At 40.8% G+C, this 25,000-nt stretch overlaps 1 protein-coding gene and 1 long non-coding RNA gene across 3 annotated transcripts in view; one reads left to right on the top strand and one right to left on the bottom strand.

The window, feature by feature from the left end:
* The window catches only part of LOC123510121 (protein turtle-like), a 211,144-nt gene that overhangs the window by 22,297 nt on the left and 163,847 nt on the right, over positions 1-25,000 (top strand). The window lies entirely within an intron of this gene.
* LOC123510122 lies at positions 11,768-17,123 on the bottom strand. The gene is made up of 2 exons (XR_006676392.1): positions 17,073-17,123; positions 11,768-12,174 (listed from the first exon to the last, which is right to left on the bottom strand). It is a non-coding gene; the product is annotated as an uncharacterized LOC123510122 (long non-coding RNA).

The raw sequence follows: 25,000 nt of genomic DNA, 5'->3' as shown, positions 1-25,000 counted from the left end.
TCTTAAATCATTAAATCCTTCTATTTTTTCTTTCCTTCCCTCCTTTTCTCTCATCCAGAACCGTATATCTTCTGTTTCTTTCCACCACTCTTTCTTTCCTTTCTACAGTCATTCCACTATTTTCATTTTTTCACTTCCATAATCCCTCCCTTATCCATTAATACCTCCCATTTCTTCCTACCTTCCTCCTTCTCAATCATCCTGAACCCTTCGTCCTCCATCCCTTTCAACCGTTCCTTTCTTCCCTTCCTCCTCTATTCCGTGTCCTGCAGTTGCAAGGCACACACACATAGAGAAAGCGGCTGGGGCTATTTCCCCTTATCATTTCCTATACCCAAGGGTGATATTTTTCTAAAGCGTTTTGGTAACACTACACAAAGGGGGTCCACAGCGCACCTGGCTGGCTGGCATCACTAAGCACACACAGATACACAGGCACACACCCAAACACACACACACACACACACACACACACACACACATATACACACACTCCACAACCCAACCCGGAAACTTGACACAATAAACACAAAGTAAAGTGTACTCATAAACAACCGCGGCACGCAATTGCTTATATAAACTACCCTCGTCCGTCGCTAGCTTCTCCCTGATTGGTTCCCGTTCCCTCACCAACGACACCCATTGGTCCAGCCGGATATCGCCGTCCACACAAGCGACGCTCTCATTGGCTTGCGTGAAGTAACTCGGCCACGTGATTGGATAGTTCCCCCGTGAAATGGAGCGTGATTGGTTACCTCGTCAAAGCGGCACAACGACGACTCACTGTGATTGGCCGCCACAAATACCGGGACAGGTGATTGGACAGGACGGGAGGTGCAAAATAAAGACGTGGTGTGATTAAGCTGACAGGGAATGAAAGGGGAGAGAGAGAGAGAGAGAGAGAGAGAGAGAGAGAGAGAGAGAGAGAGAGAGAGAGAGAGAGAGAGAGAGAGAGAGAGAGAGAGAGAGAGAGAGAGAGAGAGAGAGAGAGAGAGAGAGAGAGAGAGAGAGAGAGAGAGAGAGTGGAGAGTGACAGGAGAGAGGTAGTGACGTGAGTGAGCAAAGGAGACCCGGGGAGGAAAGAAGGGACAGAAAAAAGAGTGCGATAGTAAAGAGAGTATCAGACAGTGACTGGCGAAGAAAATACAGTGAGGAAAATTATAGAAAAGACGGGGAATGAGTTAATGGAGGAAAGAATGTGAAGATGAAAGTTAAAGGATAGGCTTAAGAAAAAAAAAAGTTTATGAAATTGATATAGAGAGTAAGAGAGTGACATAAATGGATGTATACGACGGAAGAAAGTATAAAATGTTATGGGAATGGGCGAAAGATATTGAAAACTACTTAAACAGTGGAACGATTGAAATAAGAGACGTAAAGAGCGAAACGATTGAAATCAGAGAAGCGGAAAAGGGAAGAAATAGTGATAAAAGTAAACATGATAGAAAAGTGTGAAAAGTGAGAACTAATGAAGACGACAAACAAAGTAACCTCATCTGAGACTTCAATCAGTGGGGAGGACTAAAAGATCAAATGAGACACCACAAAAAAACTACTCTATAAAGTTAAAATACGATCTTGAATACCCATCACATAAGACAAGCTCTCTCTCTCTCTCTCTCTCTCTCTCTCTCTCTCTCTCTCTCTCTCTCTCTCTCTCTCTCTCTCTCTCTCTCTCTCTCTCTCTCTCTCTCTCTCTCTCTCTCTCTCTCTCTCTCTTCAAACCACCACCCACAGCAGGCATTGTTTCTTATTCATGCTTCCCTTCACCTGCCTCGACTACGTAAAGAAAAAAAGAAAGGAAGTCAGTCAGCCCCACAACGAATGGAAAGCAAAAGAAAAAAGAAATGGTGGCACTGGTCGTAGAAGACAAACATCACAAAACCACTCCAGGTAAGGAAAAGATAAACAAAGGTGTAGGAAAATAAAAACAAATCCTCCCCACGAAAGAAAACAAAGCAATACCCGGGTAATATACGATACGAACTTCTGACACAATATATAAAGAAACATAAAAAAAAAGAAAAAATAGAAAAAGACACCACTAATACTTGCGAGAAACTGCTAACAAGCGCGTGCCCACACACACACACACACACACACACACACACACACACACACACACACACACACACACACACACACACACACACACACACACACACACACATACCGCAAAGTGTAGAGGTAGCACGTTCGGCCCATAACCAAAAAGGCCCGGGTTCGAGTCCAGGGAGAGGTGGGGCAAATAGGGGAGCCTTATAATATGTAGACTGTAACCCTAGTGATTGTAGCCTCGCTGTCCCGGTGCGTGGTGTGTGAGTGGTCTAAAGCGGCCTACCTACCGAAAATCTGTCAGTATGACCGTCTATTTGTAGGGGGCGGCTAAGCATGCTAGGTGAATAACACACAAGCGCCAACAACTACGCACCCACACCCACATACACACACACACACACACACACACACACACACACACACACACACACACACACACACACACACACACACACACACACACACACACACACACACACACACACACACACACACACACACACACATGCCCATAAAATCTCAATAAAAAGAAAAAAACTTGCCCTTAAGGGATGTAACAACCGCGCACACACGCACCACACACACACACACACACACACACACACACACACACACACACACACACGCACACACATGAAAAAAGAAAATACTAATACTCACAGGAACAAGTGAAACAAGTAAAAAGAGAGCGCGTGCATCCACCTACCGACACACACACACACACACACACACACACACACACACACACACGTATACACAGCGTCCACAAAATCTCAAAAATCTAAAAAAAAAAACAAGAAGCTTACTCCAATGGGTGGAAGTAACAAGCGCGCGTACACACACCCACACCCACCCACCGCCAACGCCAACACACACACACACACACACACACACACACACACACACACATGCACTTAACTTTAATCACTTCCGTCTCCTACAACACTATTTATGTCAGAAAACAGGCAAATTGTACGAGAGAGAGAGAGAGAGAGAGAGAGAGAGAGAGAGAGAGAGAGAGAGAGAGAGAAAGCACCTTGAGTCTGCCTCCTTAAAGGTCTCCCGTCACCATGAGTCACTCACTCACTTGCCCGTCGGTCACAAGATGGATGTGCGAATCTATATTATTTGAATTGGAGCAGTAACCTTTGAAGGTGTCTATAAATACTCTTCTGCTATTCACGTTCAAATTATAGAGGGATTGTTTGATTGTTTTTGCAGGTGATGGTGGTGATGAGAAGGTCAAGGCGTAGAAAGATTGATGTGGAAGAAAATAAGTAGAAACATGACATTTTGCACAGAAAAAAAAGACGAAAATAAGAGGAGAGGAGGAGAGGAACAACGAAAAAAAAAATGAATGAAGGAGGTAAGTGAGATAAGAAGGAAAAGTGAAAATAACAGAGGTTAATTGAAAATACATGTATGAATGAGTAAAACACACCGAAAAAAAAAATGAAACGGTGATTGCTTGTAAATAAATGCATGAAGACCATGTATATTTGTATGAATGAATGAAAAAATGGCAAAGAGGAAGGCATAAATGGATAGAAGAGGATAAAAAAAGGAAAGGTAGTATGAGTGAGTTGATAAAAAATATGGAATGAATAAATAAATGAAAACGTCAAAGGATGAATAAATTACAAAACAAACAAAACCAAATAACTAAGAGCAAACGGAAAAAATACAACCCAAACAAAATAAAACAAGAAACACTGATAAAACAAATAAAACGAGAAATCATGAGGTAAAAGAGAAAACAAACAATAGTCTATGAATAAAAAAGCAAACAAACAAACAAACAAATATGCGAATAAATATGTAAGATATACGAATAAAATATAAATGTGAAAACATCATCATTCACCAAGGTTATAACGCAACCTCGCTCCACCCAATGCGGCCACGCACGCCTGACCCTGCACTGCACTGGCGCGGTGGCTTCGTGGCTCACTGTTCGACTCACCTCTAAAGGTTACGAGTTCGACCATGACTGACTGCGGTATCTGGGTGGATGCATGCCTCTCCTTTCACACTGGCCGCCAATACATCCTGAAAGCTGCTGCACTAAGACTCCGTTAAATCATAGCACTAATGCCACTGCCACACCTGTCTCCGGGTTTACTTGATGTGTCGGTGTTTTAGAAAAGTTGCCTTGATGGTTTCACTGATACTGATAAGCATACAAGTGAGTTCATTACACGTGTAACCTGATGTGTGGCAGTCGGCAGGTGTGACTTTATTGTTTACTTGATGAAGCATTGTTCTAGAAATGTTTCCTCAAATATCTAATAGCATCTTCAAGCAGCGTCTACCTTTTTTTTCATGTATTGAGGTAGAATATACCAGGTGACTAGATATAAACACTACATATAATATCATGTACACTTCTAAGATACATGCAAGGTGACTTGATATAGAAAATAACAGGTGTCTCTAGTGTGCGAACACCACACCCAACACCATTCCTAACAGACGACAATGGTGTGCAAGGTGTATAATCAACACTAAATGATATCAATCTTCTAAAGCCAGTCGAGTGAAGCTTCTATGTGGAATAAATCAGATGCATCTCCCTGATATCACCACCACCTTCAAATGCCATAAAGCAAATCCCACCAATACAATATCCTGTCACTGTCAATTAACTTTCCCCCGGTGACCTGCACGCAGTTTGACTTTTTATCACCCGTGCTACACTCTAATACCAGTGACAGCCAGCCGGGGCGCGAGGGACCCAAATGTTACGAGTTATGGATTATGAAAAGCATCCTGCTGTAAGTTCGTTGCTGTGAGATGGAGGAGAGGAAAGCTTATTACTAAATTTCAGAACCATGAGAGAGAGAGAGAGAGAGAGAGAGAGAGAGAGAGAGTGTGTGTGTGTGTGTAATTCACTGTTTGATCTGCTGCAGTCTCTGACGAGACAGCCAGACGTTACCCTACGGAACGAGCTCAGAGCTCATTATTTCCGATCTTCGGATAGGCCTAAGACCAGGCACACACCACACACCGGGACAACAAGGTCACAACTCCTCGATTTACATCCCGTACCTACTCACTGCTAGGTGAACAGGGGCTACACGTGAAAGGAGACACACCCAAATATCTCCACCCGGCCGGGGAATCGAACCCCGGTCATCTGGCTTGTGAAGCCAGCGCTCTAACCACTGAGCTACCGGGCCGTGTGTGTGTGTGTGTGTGTGTGTGTGTGTGTGTTTGTGTGTGTTTGAAATCCACATCCACATTACAACAAAAGAAATACAACACATAAGTAACCCCACCCACCGCATATATATTATACTCGTAGTTTATTGACGAATTACTCATGTGAGTAAATACATTAATTAACATTTATTTTCATGCCTACCCATGTTTATGCTTACAATCAAACATATAAAAGTATACGTGTCCGCTTCTAGAGATTTATGTATGTGTGTGTGTGTGTGTGTGTGTGTGTGTGTGTGTGTGTGTGTGTGTGTGTGTGTGTGTGTGTGTGTGTGTTGCCAGTGATAATCTTGCTGACGAATGCAGGGAGTCGTCGGCTTCGATTCCAGTTTTAGATTATTTGATTACCTTTGATGAGGTCAAGTGCTCAGGTTCATAAAATCAAAGCGGACACAGCTTGCGGTCCGGATGGTATCGCACCTGGAGTCTTAAAGCTGTTACCTTTACACTGGCTAATACGCATCGCATCTCTGTTTAATATAGTCTTTACTTCAGCAGAATGTCCTATATCCTGGACAAGGGCTAAAGTTTTCACCTTACATAAGAAAGGTAATCGCAAAGACGCAAGAAACTACAGAGGCATTAGTATAATAAATAGCTTTTCCAAATTATTTTATATGGTGTTGTGCTAGAGGTTAGAACGCTGGTTCACGCAGTATCGGGAGCAAGTGGGGACACATAGAGGACGTGGTTGCCTAGAGCACGTTGTGACGTAGCGTATTTTAATTGATTTTCCCAGAAAGAAAAAAAAAATATTTGTTACTTATATCAATTTTAGCCAAGCGTACGATTTGGTGCCAAGGCACATTTTAATACAGATTTTGAAACGTTTGGGTTGTGGCATGGTGATGTTGGGTGTTATTGGAGCCATGTACAGTGTGACCGAAAGTGCCATCGGTACTGCAGTGTTTGCTACCACCCTGGGTGTTCGCCAACGCTTTCCTACATCCCGATTACTTTTTTTGTGATTTATGTCAATGATATGATTAAATTAGTGAAAAAAAACTGTGAGGATGAAGGGTTTTTAAAATGGTTACACATCCTGGTATTTATGGATGATAAGATGATACTGTACTGCTGTCAACATCACGTGAAAGAATGATTAGGAAGCTTTCCCTCATGACACGATTTTGCGAAGAGTACGGTATGAAGGTGAACGCCTCTAAGACTAAATTCTTTGTGATATACGGCACTCTAGAGGACAACAAGTCTATACGTATCGACGAGTTGGTGGTTGAACGGTGCATTCGCTATGTATACCTTGGCTCATCTTTCACAGCTGATGGATCGGTCTCGGCGTCAGTCATGGCTCATGCCGATTCTAAGGTGGGTCATTTTATGAAGTTTATTTCCTTTTTAAAAAAGAACAATGATATTCATTTTCAAATAAAAAGACGAGTGTTTGACGCGTGTTTAATGTCAGCTGTTTTATACGGCTGTGAGTCTTGGCTGAATGCGGATCTAAGATCGGTTATAAAACTGTACAATTGGTCACTTAAGTGTTTAGTGGATGGAAGACTTACAACATGTAATGACGTTTGCTACCTGGAGACTGGTATATATATGCATTATGTAGGAGTAGGAAAAGGCACTTCTTTTCTAAGATGTTGAGAGAAAGACAGAGAATGCAGAATGACCTACTTGCACTTTCCTTAAAGATTGCCATGGATCGTGATTACCAAACCCGAATTTAGATAGACAACTTGTTACATGTTGTACACTATGACAATGCAGAGGAAGTGTGAGTTAAAAGTTGGTGTTTTAAATTCAACTTCATCAAAACGAATGACATATAAAGAAATCAACCCCGACCTCTCTGTTCACTCAGTATACTCGTATAAGGGAAGAAAACATGTAAATGAACGCCATCGCGCTGCGCTCACGAGATTCCGTGTGTCGGCCCACTTCCTCGCATTAGAGGTGGGAAGGTGGAACAGAAGGGGTCGGGGGAGATTGCCATTAGAAGAAAGACTTTGTCTCTGTGGTGAAATACATACAAACAGAGAGACATGTAACACAACACTGCATCTTCACCCAACATCTGAGAGAAATGTACAATTTTGTTCACATCTAAGACCTGTTCTCAGATACATATGATGATAATGAGGGATGTTATATAATTTATAAAATTATTGTTGTGTTCAAAACTCAGAACTTAGAGTTCTGAATCATGTTGATTTCTAAGGAATTTTTTATAGCTTATGTTAGAATTATCAATGTTTTCGTTCGTTCCTTAGCTTTTAACATTTTGTTTTCAATTTCTGTCTTTTCCAAAAGTTTCCTTTATTATTCGTCATCGTTAGATTGTGAAGTTCTCTGTACGTTTTTTTTTTTTTACTGTTTTATCGACATTAGTTCTTTGTTTTAATGTTTTAATGTTTTGGGTTTCGATTTGGGTTTTCTTGTATTAGTGATTATTTCTTATGGACTACAGTTAAAATATTTTTTTAAGAATCTCTTTTTATTAACCATATTTCTGTTTACATCACTTGTAACTGTGATCAATAAACATATATTAATATCAATAATGTGTGTGTGTGTGTGTGTGTGTGTGTGTGTGTGTCTGTTTCACTGTTTGATCTGCTGCAGTCTCTGACGAGACAGCCAGACGGAAGGAGCTCAGAGCTCATTATTTCCGATCTTCGGATAGGCCTGAGACCAGGCACACACCACACACCGGGACAATAAGGTCACAACTCCTCGATTTACATCCCGTACCTACTCACTGCTAGGTGAACAGGGGCTACTCGTGAAAGGAGACACACCCAAATATCTCCACCCGGCCGGGGAATCGAACCCCGATCCTCTGGCTTGTGAAGCCAGCGCTCTAACCACTGAGCTACCGGGCGTGTCGTGTGTGTGTGTGTGTGTGTGTGTGTATGTGTGTGTGACCAATGGTCTTTCTGAAGCGATTAGTAATTGGATACTTTCGAAGTGATATGCATCATTTGCTTCATATAATTATCATCTTGAGTATGGCGTGTTTGTACGGCTAGCGAGGCAGCGAAGGAAGCAAGGGAGAGCCCAGTCGCATCATTATTATGCAGCCCGAGGCTTTTGCCACCGCCAAAGGCAAAGTTCCCATGGCTGTCCTCGCCCAGGACCGCATCAACAGCCTGATTCGTGACAGGAAGTAGATGCTCGGGTACAGTGGTTCGTGCACCATGCTTCTGGCAGAGGTGGACGACGCCTACCAGTGCCACAAGATGACCAAGGAGTGGCGCAACGAGTCTTTATTCCAGTTGGAGTTTGAAATCCTGCTGGAGCTAAACGGAGCAACGCCCCTTCGTCCCGAGCACTAGCTTTGCCTGTTCACCTCCTCGTAAGAGCACGTTCTCGCAGCTGCCTCTCGTGTTGCCCTCTGACAAGGACAAGATTTCTGCCTTCGCTGGTAAGGGAAGTGCAGCAGCTGCACGCTTTCTACCACACTTAAAACGGTATTAAAGAAAACAATGTTGTGGTGCAGTAGGACGCTGGCGTTCAGTTGCAGATGTCCCTCATTTACTATGGCTTGTAAAAAGCTTTTGTCTGCAAGCCCATATTAGCAACCAGCGATGGCCACAACCCCTCCCGCCACCCATATATGGTGCCGAAGCCTCACATGGACGTGTATTCTTGGACTGTGAACTACAGAACCTCCTGGTCAGGTGCACGGTGAGCTACCCCTGGAGAGGCTGGTCGCTGCCGCCATGGCCCACAATCCTGCATGCCTCCTCTTGCTGGCCACAATGGTAAAGAAATTGAGTGAGTACATTGACCACCAAGAAACGACAAGAATGAAATCCACTATCTTCCGAGTTTCGGAAGTTCGTTGCAAGTTGCAATCGTGTTATTCTAAGTGAAGACTTATTCTTACTGCAGGTAATATATTATACGGTATTGTATTTTCTAATTTTAATTCATCTAAGATTAATTACACCACTTTTCAAGATTGCTCATAATGTCACACAAATTCAATCAATGCCCTTAGAAATGTTAAGCTCATCTCCATTAATCCTTATCTCCGTAAATCCTTCATCAATGTTAATCACATACAATAAAACCACAAACATTAGGTGCCAATTTCACAGCTGATGCATCTCAATATCAACTCAATGCTTGACTTCTATAAATGCCCATATAATGTATACACCACAATATATCATATGTAATTATCTCCTCAATATTATATATCTTAATGCATCAACTGTGGAATTGCACTACACATACATAAAATCTTAATATAACATCCTAATAAATACACATCCTATATTTGTTTCCTCCTTTCACTTAAATGACATAAACATTGTCTTAGACTGCATTAACAACTATAGAGCTTTACTCACTAATACAAGAAAGAGTCTGTCCATGACTCGAATGTTTCTTCTCCTCCTCTCGGCCACTGCCTTCTGCTTTCTCCTCTCGTTTCTGCCAAGATTCTCGATCTATCCTCTTGCGGGTTTCTGCTTATTTTAAATACTCAAGGTTTCGTACCTTTTCTCCACGCCCATTTTACCATCTACCATTCAGAGATCAGACATGTGGAGGTCCACGTGTGACAATGTAAGGACGAGAACACATACGAAGGTAATGTAGAAACAACCTTAAACGTAGTAGAAACAACCTTAAACGTAGTATACACAACATTGCCTTACTGGTGTTTCATAGGCTCAACTTTTCCCTAGTCTCATAGCACGTTCACCATTGGTCTAAACATGAAATACTGCTTGTTCATTGGCCATTTAAAACCACCCATCCTGTTCAACTACACGTGGGGAAACACGTCTTGACTATACCACTCTCCAACGTCGTAACCAGAGTATTTTGTTTTGAGTGTTTGTTTGGGTCTGCGTAATATCTGATGTCTGGCTTCCCTCTCTTGTTTATGTTAGGCCTCTCACTCTCGTGTTCAGTTCACAGTAGGGTCCCTTTACAATTCTCCCGTAGACGTAATTATTTACATCCTTGTGCCACTGCTGCATCACGCTATGTCCCACCAGGCTGTGGCATGCCAGGGTATGACATACCCCCATCCTTAGTAGCGCGTCCCGGCGCGAACTGCTAGTGGTGAGGGCATGCGTGATAAGCGGTGTCCTCTGGATTGAGCTGGCGTTGTGTGCTGACAGTCACCTGGGCTGGCGCAGCCTGTGCCAAGCCAAGGAGTGCACAGGGTCGGTAGATGCGGTAGGCCACCAGGCCGGCCGCGATGACCCCAATAGGCAATAGGATCCAGAGCCAGTCCTTCCAGTTGTGCCAGTCGAGTGCCGTAGGAGGGGACTGTTTCGCCAGCGGCTGCATATGTGCAATATATTTTGGGACAGACCAGGGCTCAAGACCAAAACTGTCGGGAATGCTGATATTAGTGGTATTCACAATAACAGAATGTTCCCAGGATGAGAAGGCAATGGGAGTAGTAAGGGGATAAGGTTGAATAACCATAGGAGCTTCAGCAATATAATGAGAGGAAGCAGGGAGAGAAAATGTATCACTATGTATAGAACAACCCTGACTCACTTTCAGAAGGCCAGTACCATTAATAATGTGTCTAGTAGTAGGAATGGAGGAGTTGTTACAATTCACAGTAATATCTAGTGGTTTGCTTGTGGCATAATTCCACCCAGATGGCTGATCAACAAAAATAGGCTTGAAAGACTTCACAATCAGCGTGTTACATATATCAGAGACAGAAGGCTTGTGCAGAAAAATAGCAACCTCACAACAATCAGTGTTAGTGGAATATATAGGTTGGTTGGGAGGACATATCAATATATCATCAGACATCCTACAATCATCAAAATCATCAGTCAAAAAAATTGATTTCTTGCCTTGTTAATCACTAAATATTTCCTTGAAGGTTGATGCATTAAAAAAGCATCTGATTTAGAAATAGGAAAGGGAAGGGAGGTCATCCTGAAGACATCAAAGGTGTCAGCTGGAATTCCTCGCAAAGGAACGAGTAAGTAGAAGCTCAAGTCATGTAATGCAGTCTTATGGATTACACGAATAGCAGCTCTGTGTAATCCTAAATATTCTGGTTTAGGAGGAAACAATAACTCATGTTTAACTGATATCTCATCTAAAAGTTGTAGTAAAATGCATTTGTCACAATATTAGGAGAAATATGGGTTTCCATCATACTTTGTAATCCTATCTTAAAATTAATATGATCAGCTGCAATGGATGTCAAGGCTAGCTGGATATGCAGTAAAATCTCCAGTGAAAGAATGGATTTTCATTATTTTCTATATGTTTTTCCATCTTAGTCATAAGGGTCTTAGTAACACGGGTAGCAGTTTCTAGTTTTTCCAATGTTTGATGAACATTTGTTAGTTCATTGAGAGTGACATTGATAACATGGGAATGAACATTGAGGAGTTTTCTTTCCTCTTCTGTGAAGGAGTCTAACGATTGTAATCTTTTATGAATAATATCAACTTGATCTTGTGTAGCAGTCCCAAATAATGTGTTTGCAAAAGATCCTATAAAATTTATTGCTCCCCTTTTTTTCCTTCTAGGTTGAGGAATGTCATTGGCCACAATATGCATTAGGAAATCCTGCATTGAAGCATGCAAATTTTTTAATCTTTCTTGAAAAGCCAGGATATGCTGAGAAATCAAAGAGGTAAACAAGATAAAATCATCTCCCTCAATTTCATCTAAATTATATATCATATTCTGATTGATGATAAGATCATCTCCTGCAATTTTATCTAAATTATATATTATATTCTGAGTGATATTGATGGCTTTTTTAATTGGCTCATAGATATCCTCCAATTTCAACAAAAAAGGCACCACATAAGCTTGTCCAGTTACAAGTAGTTGATGGTCTTGGGAGAAACTCATCCCTTGTTGAGGAGGTGAGCTTTGGGGTACATCCCAGGCTTGAACGTATCCCATGCATAGCCCCACAGTCTGCAAAGGAACATTTCATTTTATTTTATTTTATTTATTTTCTTTTACCATATTCTAAGGGCTTATGCATTACAAACGGAAGATTCGGCACACTTGTCCTCGACCGTAAACTGTATGGGACTGACGTGGTAGCTTCACCTTGATATTCTTCTTGCAAATTCTCAGTTACATTATGAATTTCCTCATCAACACCATGACTCGCTTCTGATAGTGAATTGTCATCCGATTCTGAATCTACACAGTGCTCTACATCCCCTGAGAACACTGGAAAAGGATCTAGTGTCTGCAATGTCAACTTGGTTTCCCTTGTTTCACCTGGCTCGTGTACCGGATATGCTCGTCTGACATTCGGGTTCATCTGAGGGGTAGCATTGTCTTCATGGATAATTCTTATTCTGTCAGTGTGTAATGTTGTCATCTTACCATTTCTAATGTTTCTTAATTTGACCACTACATCACTCACCTTTTCTGTCACTCTATAAGGACCTGTATATGCGGGTTGCAACTTTGCGGGGGTTCCTGCAGTGGGTACTCGGCGGACATATACTCTATCTCCAACTTGAATAGTCTTTATCCTTGCCTTCTTACATTGAGCCTTTTCATTTATTCCTTAGCTTCTTCTAAATATTGCTGACACCTAGCATATACCCTATTTGCTTTTGTTGCCATCTCCTGCTTAAAATCATCAACATTATACCAAACTTGTTCCTCTTTCATCATTTCAAATGGGATGGTTGGATCTCTGAGATACATGAGATAAAAAGGACTTTCTTTTATACTTGTGTGGTAAGCACTATTATATGCAAATGTAGCTATTGGGAGCATTGTATCCCAGATATTCATATTATCTTGCACCAAAGTGCGCAGTATGTTAATCAAGGTTGCATTTGATCTTTCAACTATCCCATTTGCTTGAGGATGGTAAGCTGTAGTTTTGCTATGTCGGAAATGCAGTAACTCAGTTAATCCCTGTAATATAGAATTGACAAATTCCCTACCTTGGTCTGTCACTAACATCTCAGGTATACCATGTTTACAAATCACTTCATCAAAAAATATTCTAGCAACTTCTGCGGCCGACTTGGTTTTCAGTGGTTTTGTAATCAAATATCTAGTAAGCACATCTATCACAACAAGACAATACATATATCCATTATCCGATCTACCCATGGGACCAACAATATCCATATGTATGCGCTGGAAAGGTCTCTCAACATCCGGGTATCTTCTCAGTGGTGCTGGGGCGTCCCCCGACCTCTTAAGCCTACGACAGATGAGACAAGACCTGCAATATCTTTCAATGTCCTCCTTCATTTTTGGCCAATATGCAAATTTCTGACACCTACTTAAGGTAACGGATGGCCCACCATGCCCCGCGGTTGGCAAAGAGTGGCCGAGGTGTACAGCAGTGTGCACAAACTGTTCGGGTACTAATATCTGACGCGTCATTTCTCCATATGTGTTGTGACTTACTCTGTAAAGCATATTATTGTCTAGAGACAATTCTGATATCTTTAACTTCTTATACCTCTTATCAATATTGTGCTTACTTAATTTTCCTTTTATTTCTTGCTCAGTTAAATTCTCTCTCATTAACTTCTTCAATAAGCCATAAAATTCATGGTTATCTTGTGACCTTATTAATTCCTTCAGATTCCAATCCACCATATTTTCTTCTGTGTTTTCTGTTATTGCTAACAAATGTTCATTTCCTTCATTTATTTCCACTTCCCTCAACCTGGATAAATGATCTGCTACCTTGTTAGCTTTTCCAGGAATATATTCCACCTTAATATCAAACTCTGCAACAGCTAATTGCCACCGAACTATCCTGCTATTTGCATTTGAGGTGGTCAACAACCATACTAATGGTCTGTGATCTGTGAGAATATAAATAGGGTAACCCAGGCACAAATCTCTGTTTACCTTAAGCCCATATACAATTGCCAGAGCCTCTCTTTCAATAGTACTATAATTAAGTTCAGCCTTGTTCAGTTTCCTGCTAAAAAATGATAAGGGTCTTAGGTTATTCATGCTATCCCTTTGTTGTATTAATCCCCCGATGGCAAAGCTCGAAGCATCCGTCGTTAAAAGAACGGCTTTGAGAAGTCTGGAAATTTCAAAACAACATTTTGTGTTAATTCTTGCTTCAAGGTCTTAAAAGCCCTATCAGCTTCTTCATTCCACATTATGTGGTTATTGTTCTTCTTTCCAGTCACCATTCCTGCTGTTAGTTTAGTTAAGGGAGCAGCTATCTCAGCATAGTTTCTCACAAACTTCCTATAGTAGTTAGCCATTCCAATGAAGGACTGTAATTCTTTCACTGTTGTGGGGCTGGCATGTTCTTAATAACTTCAATTTTGCTAGGCTGTGTTTTCAACCCTTCGGCTGATATAATATGTCCTAGATAATTTACACTATCCTTAAAGAAATTACATTTTTTCAGGTTTACTTTCAACTGAGCATCTTGCAAGCGTAGAAGAACCCTCTCCAAATTCTTTACATGATTTTCTAGATCTGTTCCTTGAACTATGATATCATCAATATAAACAAAAGTATCAGATCCTGTCAATCCAGCCAATACCTGATTAATAATTCTACAGAATGCCGCAGGAGAATCCTTTAAACCCATAGGTAGCACATTATGTTCATATAATCCATTTGGTGTTGCAAATGCAGTCCAGGGCTTGCTTTCTTCATTTAACTGTATTTGATGGTAACCTTGTTTCAAGTCAAGGCATGAAAACATCTTTCCTTTTCCCAAGTTATGCAAAATGTTATTCACATTAGGTAATGGGTAAGAATCATTCAGCACATGCTGATTTAAATTCCTGAAATCTACACACAATCTAATTTTTCCATCCTTTTCACTATGGGAACAACTGGGGAGATAAATGCTGATCTGGATGGTCTAATAATACCCTGGCTCTCCATTACTTTAATTTGTTCAGCTACCTTATCATAAAAACAAGCTGGGATGGGATAAGGTTTCTTGGACGTAGGTCTGGACTGTAACTGAATGGTGTGGTAGAAAAAGGGTGATATACTTGGAATGTCGTCATCACTAGCAAAGACAGAGGAGTATTTAACAACTAATTCTTTCAATATTTGATTTTTCCTTGTTCCCTCAGGATACATGTGATTAATGATTTCTGAAAAGGCCTTCATTTTGTCTGTTTCATTTTCTTCTGTCACACCATTCACTGTATATTCATCACTCCCGCTTGGCAGAACCTCACTCTGACATGACTGTAAGTAGCCTAATGTTTTCCCTGGCTCTAACGGCACATGTTCACTCGAGAAATTTATATACCTCACCACAAACCTAGATTTCTTCTTCTCCATGTCATTTTCTAATTTCACTAAACCTGGACATAAAAACTGAGACCCTATAACTCCTTTAACTGGCTCGAATATAGCGATATCACTATCCACTAACTTTGTTTCTAAGGTCACATAACTCACTCGTACTCCTTGTAATATTGATGTCTGAGCTACTGAGCATTTATAACTGGGATTATCCTTTGATTCATTTGTTACTGCTTCCTTTTCACTTCTCTCAGTTATCATGATGGCATGCATCATGGGTATTTCTACAATAACAATTCTCCTTCCTTCAATATATAATTGCAGAGGTTTGGTATTTAGATTCACATTATATCTTTTCATAAAGTCAAAACCTATTATTATCTGTGATGGCAAGGCTCTATCTTCACTGATCACAAAATCATGTGTGTATATCTTACCTCCAATTGTCAAAGTTAGCTTAGTCTTTCCTGAAGTCAACATTTCATCTCCACTCGCATTGCGAATTACCTTATTTGTTGGAGTAATGTGTTTCTTTCTAAGTTTGTCTACAACGTCACGCGATACAAGAGATACCCCTGCCCCGTGTCCATCAAGGCTAATACACTCTCATTTTCAATCTGAACTTCAATAGAAACATTTCCCGTGTCACTATTCACCGCTGTGATTACCACCGATTCATGTGGTTGCGTTGGTGGTAAATTGGCGTTTTTTTTGTGTTTGATATGTGGTGTACCTACGTGAGTTGTTCATGCAGTCCTTACTCGCATGCCCCTGTACCCCGCAGGTGAAACAAGTTACCGTGGGCCTCGCCCTTGGTGGTATTGGTGGTAATTTCACTGTGCACTGACTCGCGAAATGTCCCCACTTGTGACATCTAAAGCATTCTATGGTTCTACAATTTTGAATGGTGTGGTTATTTCGCCCACACCTCTGACAATGTATATTTCTGACATTCTGAGGGCGATACATCGTGTGATCTGTAGTAACAGCATTCACTGTCACTGCGTTTACTGGGACAACCCTATTTTCTTTGCGTACTGCAGCGTCGTGTAGCTGAAGGCTGGGGTGTGACGCTACATATTTGAGAGCTTTTTGTATACTAATAAAGGCTTTTTCATATCTGCATCAGCAAGGATATAAGAAAAATCCTTAGGCAAGGCATTCACAATGATGGAGACAAATATATCATTATATACTTCCTTACCTGTGGGTTTCATGCTTTCTAATTTTGCCACAATCCCTTCTACTCTGATATAGAGCTCTGTTATGGTTTCTCTGGGCTGTCGAGTTACTGATGACAATTCACTGATCAGGCTTGGAAGCGATCTATCCTCTGGATAAATATCAAGGAATGCTTTTCTCACATCATCCCAATCATTTTTATGTTGCGTTGCACAGTGTGTCATATGAGTATATGCACTGTCTAATGCATATTGCTTGGCCAACTCTATCCTCCCTTCGTCTGTCCAGTTTGTCATTGTTCTATTTTCTAAATCCTTTATCCATGCGTGAGCGCTGGCGATACATTTTACATTTGGTACCGACGGGCTTCTTTCTTCACCTCCACAAAAATATGGTAACCCAATTACCTTGGAAAAATTATCCCTTGCATTGTCAGTGATCGCTTCCGCAATTTCCCCGTACTGATGCAAGCCGGTTTGGGGAAAACGGAGATGTAGGGGGTGACTGCGCCATTCTAGAGGTTGTGACGGCTGGCTGCTGATTCGCTTTACCGTTAAGCGATACCGAGCGCTGACGTAATTTATGAACTATATGTTTCATCTACAATTAAGCAACATTAAAAAGTTCTCAATATTTACTCGTTAACATCCGCTACATCCGTGACATCCAATGCACTTGATCGAAATTTTAATTGTCTTCACTCTCAACTATACGCCTGCAACGATTGCAATTGCAATAATATCAATAATATCCCACCGCTGCCACCAGTTTCGGAAGTTCGTTGCAAGTTGCAATCGTGTTATTCTAAGTGAAGACTTATTCTTACTGCAGGTAATATATTATACGGTATTGTATTTTCTAATTTTAATTCATCTAAGATTAATTACACCACTTTTCAAGATTGCTCATAATGTCACACAAATTCAATCAATGCCCTTAGAAATGTTAAGCTCATCTCCATTAATCCTTATCTCCGTAAATCCTTCATCAATGTTAATCACATACAATAAAACCACAAACATTAGGTGCCAATTTCACAGCTGATGCATCTCAATATCAACTCAATGCTTGACTTCTATAAATGCCCATATAATGTATACACCACAATATATCATATGTAATTATCTCCTCAATATTATATATCTTAATGCATCAACTGTGGGAATTGCACTACACATACATAAAATCTTAATATAACATCCTAATAAATACACATCCTATATTTGTTTCCTCCTTTCACTTAAATGACATAAACATTGTCTTAGACTGCATTAACAACTATAGAGCTTTACTCACTAATACAAGAAAGAGTCTGTCCATGACTCGAATGTTTCTTCTCCTCCTCTCGGCCACTGCCTTCTGCTTTCTCCTCTCGTTTCTGCCAAGATTCTCGATCTATATCCTCTTGCGGGTTTCTGCTTATTTTAAATACTCAAGGTTTCGTACCTTTTCTCCACGCCCATTTTACCATCTACCATTCAGAGATCAGACATGTGGAGGTCCACGTGTGACAATGTAAGGACGAGAACACATACGAAGGTAATGTAGAAACAACCTTAAACGTAGTAGAAACAACCTTAAACGTAGTATACACAACATTGCCTTACTGGTGTTTCATAGGCTCAACTTTTCCCTAGTCTCATAGCACGTTCCCATTGGTCTAAACATGAAATACTGCTTGTTCATTGGCCATTTAAAACCACCCATCCTGTTCAACTACACGTGGGAAACACGTCTTGACTATACCACTCTCCAACGTCGTAACCAGAGTATTTTGTTTTGAGTGTTTGTTTGGGTCTGCGTAATATCTGATGTCTGGCTTCCCTCTCTTGTTTATGTTAGGCCTCTCACTCTCGTGTTCAGTTCACAGTAGGGTCCCTTGTACAATTCTCCCGTAGACGTAATTATTTACATCCTTGTGCCACTGCTGCATCACGCTATGTCCCACCAGGCTGTGGCATGCCAGGGTATGACAGTGTGGTGGTGGTGGTGAGTGGTGGTGGAGTGGTAAAGTGGTGGTGGTGGTGGTGGTGGTGGTGGTGGTGGTGGTGGTGGTGGTGGTGTGGTGGTGGTGGTGGTGGTGGTGGTGGTGGTGGTGGTGGTGGTGGTGGCAGCGGTGGTGGTGGTAGTAATGGTGGTGGTAGTAGCAGTAATAGTGGTGGTAATAGCAGTACTAGTAGTAATAGTAGTAGTAGTAGTAGTAGTAGTAGTAGTAGTAGTAGTAGTAGTAATAATAGTAGTTATAGTAGTAGTAGTAGTAGTAGTAGTAGTAGTAGTAATAGTAGTAGTAGTAGTAGTAGTAGTGGTGGAAGCAATTGTTCTAATAGTTATTGTTGTTGTTGTTGTACGACTAGGAAGAAAAGAAGGAGGAAAAGGAGGAGGAGGAAAAGGAGTGGGGGAGGAAGAGGAGGAGGAGGAGGAGGAGGAGATTTAATTGTTGATGGTGTTACTTACGTTATTATTGTTGCTGTGTTACTTTTATCGTTACTTTTTTCTTCTTCTCTTTTGTTCTTTTTCTTTTCATTTTTAGCACCATTCTTTTTCTGCTCTTATTTTTTTTTTATCTTCGTCTTTCTGTTGTTGATATTGCTGTTATCTTACCACTACCACGATCACCACCACCGCCATTACCACCACCACCACCACGAGCATCACAGTTAATAGCAGTCACAAAGGTCACTTCCCTTGGCCACGGGTTTTCGTGCTTATCACTGTGGTTCTGATAAATGTAAAACCATTTATCAAACCTTTTTAACCTTCACCCCTGCGTCTGACTAAGCCCCCTTCCTTCACTTCCTACCCCCTATATTTCTCATGCATGCCCTGAGTAAGCTCTCTCTCTCTCTCTCTCTCTCTCTCTCTCTCTCTCTCTCTCTCTCTCTCTGTCTGTCTGTCTGTCTGTCTGTCTGTCTGTCTGTCTGTCTGTCTGTCTGTCTGTCTGTCTGTCTGTCTGTCTGTCTGTCTGTCTGTCTGTCTCTCTCTCTCTCTCTCTCTCTCTCTCTCTCTCTCTCTCTCTCTCTCTCTCTCTCTCTCTCTCTCTCTCTCTCTCTCTCTCTCTCTCTCTCTCTCTCTCTCTCTCTCTCTCTCTCTCTCTCTCTCTCTCTCTCTCTCTCTCTCCCTGGCCTTCAAGCAGAGCAAAAATTCACATGAAATTTGAAAAAAGAGAAAAATGGAAATCTCATAAGTCATGCCGAAGAAAAATGTAAAGAAAACTCGCAGAAGACGATAAAAGGAAAATATCGAAATGCAGAGACATCACAGAAAATGGAGCAGGGTGAAAAAGGAGGGCTGGTTACTCGAGACAAAAGACGTGACGCTCGGTATGATTTTGATGGGGAAGTGTATTAAATCATTCATATTAACTTCAATGCAATTATAGCATATTTGACGTGTGACGAGAAGGAAACTGGATATGGAAGATTATGCTCGCTTTAATTGTAATGTGTAATTGAATTAATTTGCCACTTTCTCTCGTACTTGTTTATGATTGTTTTAGAGAAATGATAAGGAAAATGACTGGGCATTAGCTATAAATAAAGAACATAAGAACATAAGAATACCAACAATAAGCCACCAGGCCTACACATTTTAATTCATATATAAAAACATTAATGACCTGACCTGACCTAATCTAAACTACAATGACGCAATTGTGAATTATGATAGTTGAACTTTAAAACTTATATCCATTATTAGAAGCGCAGCGTGATAAAGATAAAGAACATTAATATATTAAACGGAAGAAAATGTTGCGCTTGGGTTCAATTTGACAGCTGATGCTTTACATTATTCGTATCATTATGGAGGCAAGGCGTGCTAAATCGAAAACTGGATATCCAAGACAAAACCTTCCGCCAGTGACACTCTTGGTGAGGAACTGTGTTAAATAAGTCACACATACTACAAGGCGTGAGGAGGAGGAACCTGGCCGTGAAGGATGAAAGAAAACGTATCTTGTGCAATAATTTGGAAGTGTAAATTATGTCACTCACGTTCTCAAGGCTATAATTATAATTGTGAGGAAACTTAACTTAAAGGAAGACAGAAAGTGATGATAATTAGGAAGGGTGACAATTAATTATTCACATTCTCGTGGGTATTATCATAATTTTAAGAAAACACGAAAGGAAAGATAGAAACGCAGCGCTCGTGAAAATTTGGAAGGGTTAACTGTATTAAATTATCCGCATTAACTTTTGCATAATTATGATTGTGAGAAAACTGGGAAAGGAAGACAGGGAAACCGTAACGGTGGAGGAAATTTCCTTGCGTATGATTATGAATAAGAAAATTGAATACAAAATAGAAAAAAAAGAAAATAACTTCCTTTTTGGAATTTATCTTTATCACAGAATAATAGGAAGACAAAAAAAAAGGCAAAGCTAGTGATAATTTCGACGGATATTTGTGTTAAATGACTCGTTCACACAAAGAAAATTAGTGAAGAAAGATATTTAAGAAAAGAGGTAAAGATAAACGAGAACACGTAGTTTTGGTGATAATTTAGAGGAGTAGTTGTACTGTAAGATTCTAGTTGGAGTGTCTTTATATATAAGAGAAGCACTGGCCAAGGGAGGAAAAATATAAAATCCCTACTGAGATGTCAGTCACTAAGTAGAGGAGGTAAAACCATGAACCAAACTAGAAGTGTGTCGAGACCTCCCTCTTCAAAGAATTCAAGTTGTAGGAGGTTCCAGGGTTCCAGAGCTTGCCAGTGAAGCGGACGAAAGATTGTGAATACTGGTTTGGTTTTCTCTGTTACTAGGATGGTGGAAAAAAAAAACATAATGAAAGCATTGGAATTGAGGAAATAAAATAAAAGAAAGAAATAAAGACAAATTATCGTGTTACCATGACAACACAAAAAAGATAAGATAAAAACGCTGAGCTAGAGATAATTTCGATGAGTAAAATGAATCCAATGTCTTTCGTTCCCTAGTGGGTGATTACAGTTGCGCAGGAAAAACTGAAGCGAAAAGAGAAAAAAAAAATCACCGGTTTCATCATAATTGCAAGTAAACATTAGGAAAGAGAAGACAGATACCGAATATCTCATGATAATTTCGATGGGGTAACTGTATTTACTGGTGGGAAAAACAACACTTGACTTGAGAAAATTAAAGACAAAAATATCGTACTATGCAGCTAAGATAACAAGCCAAAGGGAAAAAAGAAAACGTGCTCCTCATGATAGTTTCGATGGGTAACTGTGTTAAATGTCTGTCGTTCCCTGGTGGGTGATTACAGCTGCGTTGAGCGGCACGACCCCGACACCTGCAGCAGGGCGAGCTGTAACCGTGTTGGCTGGTCGTCCATCTTGTCGACCTGGACGTCTACCAGGGACTAGGACCTTGAATAATGAACTGACACACACACACACACACACACACACACACACACACACGTACGCACGTACGCACACACACACACACACACACACACACACACACACACACACACACACACACACACACACACACGCACACACACAAACATACACACAAACACACACACTTTTCAACTAATGCCCGTTTCGTAATGTCAAAAAGAATCGACTCTAGGGCAGAAAGAGTGAGAGTTTTGTCGAGAGAATGAGAGTTTTGTCAATTTTTCTCATCAGCATTACAGGAGCAGCCAGTATATCAATTCCGGGTTAATGGGTGACGCTGGACAATTAGTTCAGTAAAGGGAAAAGATTAATAGCATAGGTAATGGTCGTGTGTGTGTGTGTGTGTGTGTGTGTGTGTGTGTGTGTGTGTGTGATTTCTTTCCATGTACATATATCTTATATTTCTTTTTCCCTCTTTCCTTCCTTCCTTCCTTCCTTCCTTTCTCAGCTCCGGTCCCTTCCTTAATTCATTATTCCCTCCTTCCCTTCTTCTCTCTCCCTTCCTCCACTTGTTCGTAAATCTAACTACGTCTCTCTCTCTCTCTCTCTCTCTCTCTCTCTCTCTCTCTCTCTCTCTCTCTCTCTCTCTCTCTCTCTCTCTCTCTCTCTCTCTCTCTCTCTCTCTCTCTCTCTCTCTCTCTCTCTCTCTCTCTCTCTCTCTCTCTCTCTCTCTCTCTCTCTCTCTCTCTCTCTCTCTCTCTCTCTCTCTCTCTCTCTCTCTCTCTCTCTCTCTCTCTCTCTCTCTCTCTCTCTCTTCAGAACAATTTGAAAGAGTTATTATATTCTGCGTCAGATTCGCATATAATCCGTTTAATAACTTACCATCAATAAATCCAGATTCCATAGCAATTCTTCTCAGATTGCCAAGAGTGGAAAAAGAGGAAGAGAAAGAGGAGGAGGAGGAGGAGGAGGAGGAGGAGGAGGAGGAGGAGGAGGAGGAGTAAGAAAAGGAGGAGGAGGAATAGTAGGAAGAGAAGGAAAGAGTTCGGAAAGGACGACAAAAATGACAGGAAAAGGCAAATAGATTATAATAAAAGAAAATAAAGGGTAGGAGGAAAAGAGGAAAAAATATGTTTGATAATGAGAGAGAGAGAGAGAGAGAGAGAGAGAGAGAGAGAGAGAGAGAGAGAGAGAGAGAGAGCAGGTAGGGCTAATCGATTGAGCTGTGAGGCAGGTTGGTGGGTGGTTGGGAGAAAAAAAAGAATCGACTTTCCGCCCCCCCCCACCACCACAACCACCAGATCGTCATCACCAAAAGCACCATCGTAAACAGGAACTCCAAACTTTGCCACCACCACAAATACCTATATCAATTTAAAGTTTTCTCACTCTCTCTTTTCTCTCCCTCTCTTAGGACCCTAACTTGATCTAAGGTAACGTGATGTAACCTAACCTAACATTACCTACACCCATTCAAATATTTCACACGAATATTTCTTAGCAGTGTTTATATATCTTTTGCATTATTACGTAAATATGTCAACCACCACTCCCATAAACAACAATATTGAAAACAAAGCAATTTGACATAAAAAAATCAATAAAAATAGCGTTAAGAACAGCGCATACACCATCAACACCACCACCACCACCATTAAGATTAAAACAACACCATCGTCACGTATAACAATAACAACAACATCAAGAACAACAACAATATCAACAACAATAAAACACTACCACCACCACCACCTCCACTACCTAGTCCTAGATCAACAACAACAAAAACAACAACAATAATTATAATAATAACAACAACAACAACAAAACACCACCACTATCTAGTCCTAGATCAACAACTACAACAAGAACAAGAACAACAACAACAACAACGATAATAACAATAACAACAACAACAAAACACCACCACCACTACCACCACTACCTAGTTCTCGATCAACAACAACAACAACAACAACAACAACAACAACAGGGGCAGCAGCAATAACAACAATTAAGCCTCTTACCAGCACCAGCACAGTTGCAATCATCGTCACTACCACATCCACTAACGAATGGAAATAATAATACCATGATCACTACTATTAACTCGAAAATTGAAGCGATTAATGTTGACGCTTTTGTTACTCGTGTTTCATTCTTACGCAACTATTTCTACTACAGCAGCAACAACAACAACTACTACTTATACTAAAGCCTAAACCATCACAGTCGTTCCAGATGTCACTACTATCATGAACGCTAACATAACATTTCCACCTGCAACAGTTCTACTCATATCACTATTACCACCCACTACCATTACTACCATCATCACTAATACCGGTGACTCTAGATTTTTTACTATTAACATTACCACCAGTGCTACTACCACCACAGCCGCGGTCACGACAACAATTACTATTCCAATTACTGTCACCAGCAAGGTCACCTAAGTTATTACTACTACGACTATAACTACGAAAAGTATGATTACCACCATTACTACCAGCACTGTCGGAAAAAAAAATACATACATACATACATACATACATACATACATACATACATATTATACATAGAGGGAGCGAGTGAAAGCAGATAGGCATGGTTTGAAAACAAGACCTGAAGCATTACAAAGCAGAAACAGAGTACACACACACACACACACACACACACACACACACACACATTCTTTGTTGTGAAAGCAGCACACAACCACACAGCAGAACATTAGCCGCATTACAACAACAATAGTTACCTGAATAATACTACGACGTTCCCTTTCACCACCACCTTTGTATTCACCACCACCACCGCCACCACCACCAGCGGAACAACAACACGGCAGCATCATGAATCAAAATTGTGAAGCTTCATTTCAGTCCAACTCATGAACAAGTCGGGCACTTCGTGTAATAACAGTGAGAGAGAGAGAGAGAGAGAGAGAGAGAGAGTGTGTGTGTGGTGCAATACTTCAAACACACCCATTTCTAACCTTGTATG

The sequence above is a fragment of the Portunus trituberculatus genome, chromosome 28 (genome assembly GCF_017591435.1).
Source record: "Portunus trituberculatus isolate SZX2019 chromosome 28, ASM1759143v1, whole genome shotgun sequence".
NCBI lineage: Eukaryota > Metazoa > Arthropoda > Malacostraca > Decapoda > Portunidae > Portunus > Portunus trituberculatus.
This window is presented reverse-complemented; position numbering and strand designations above follow the sequence as displayed.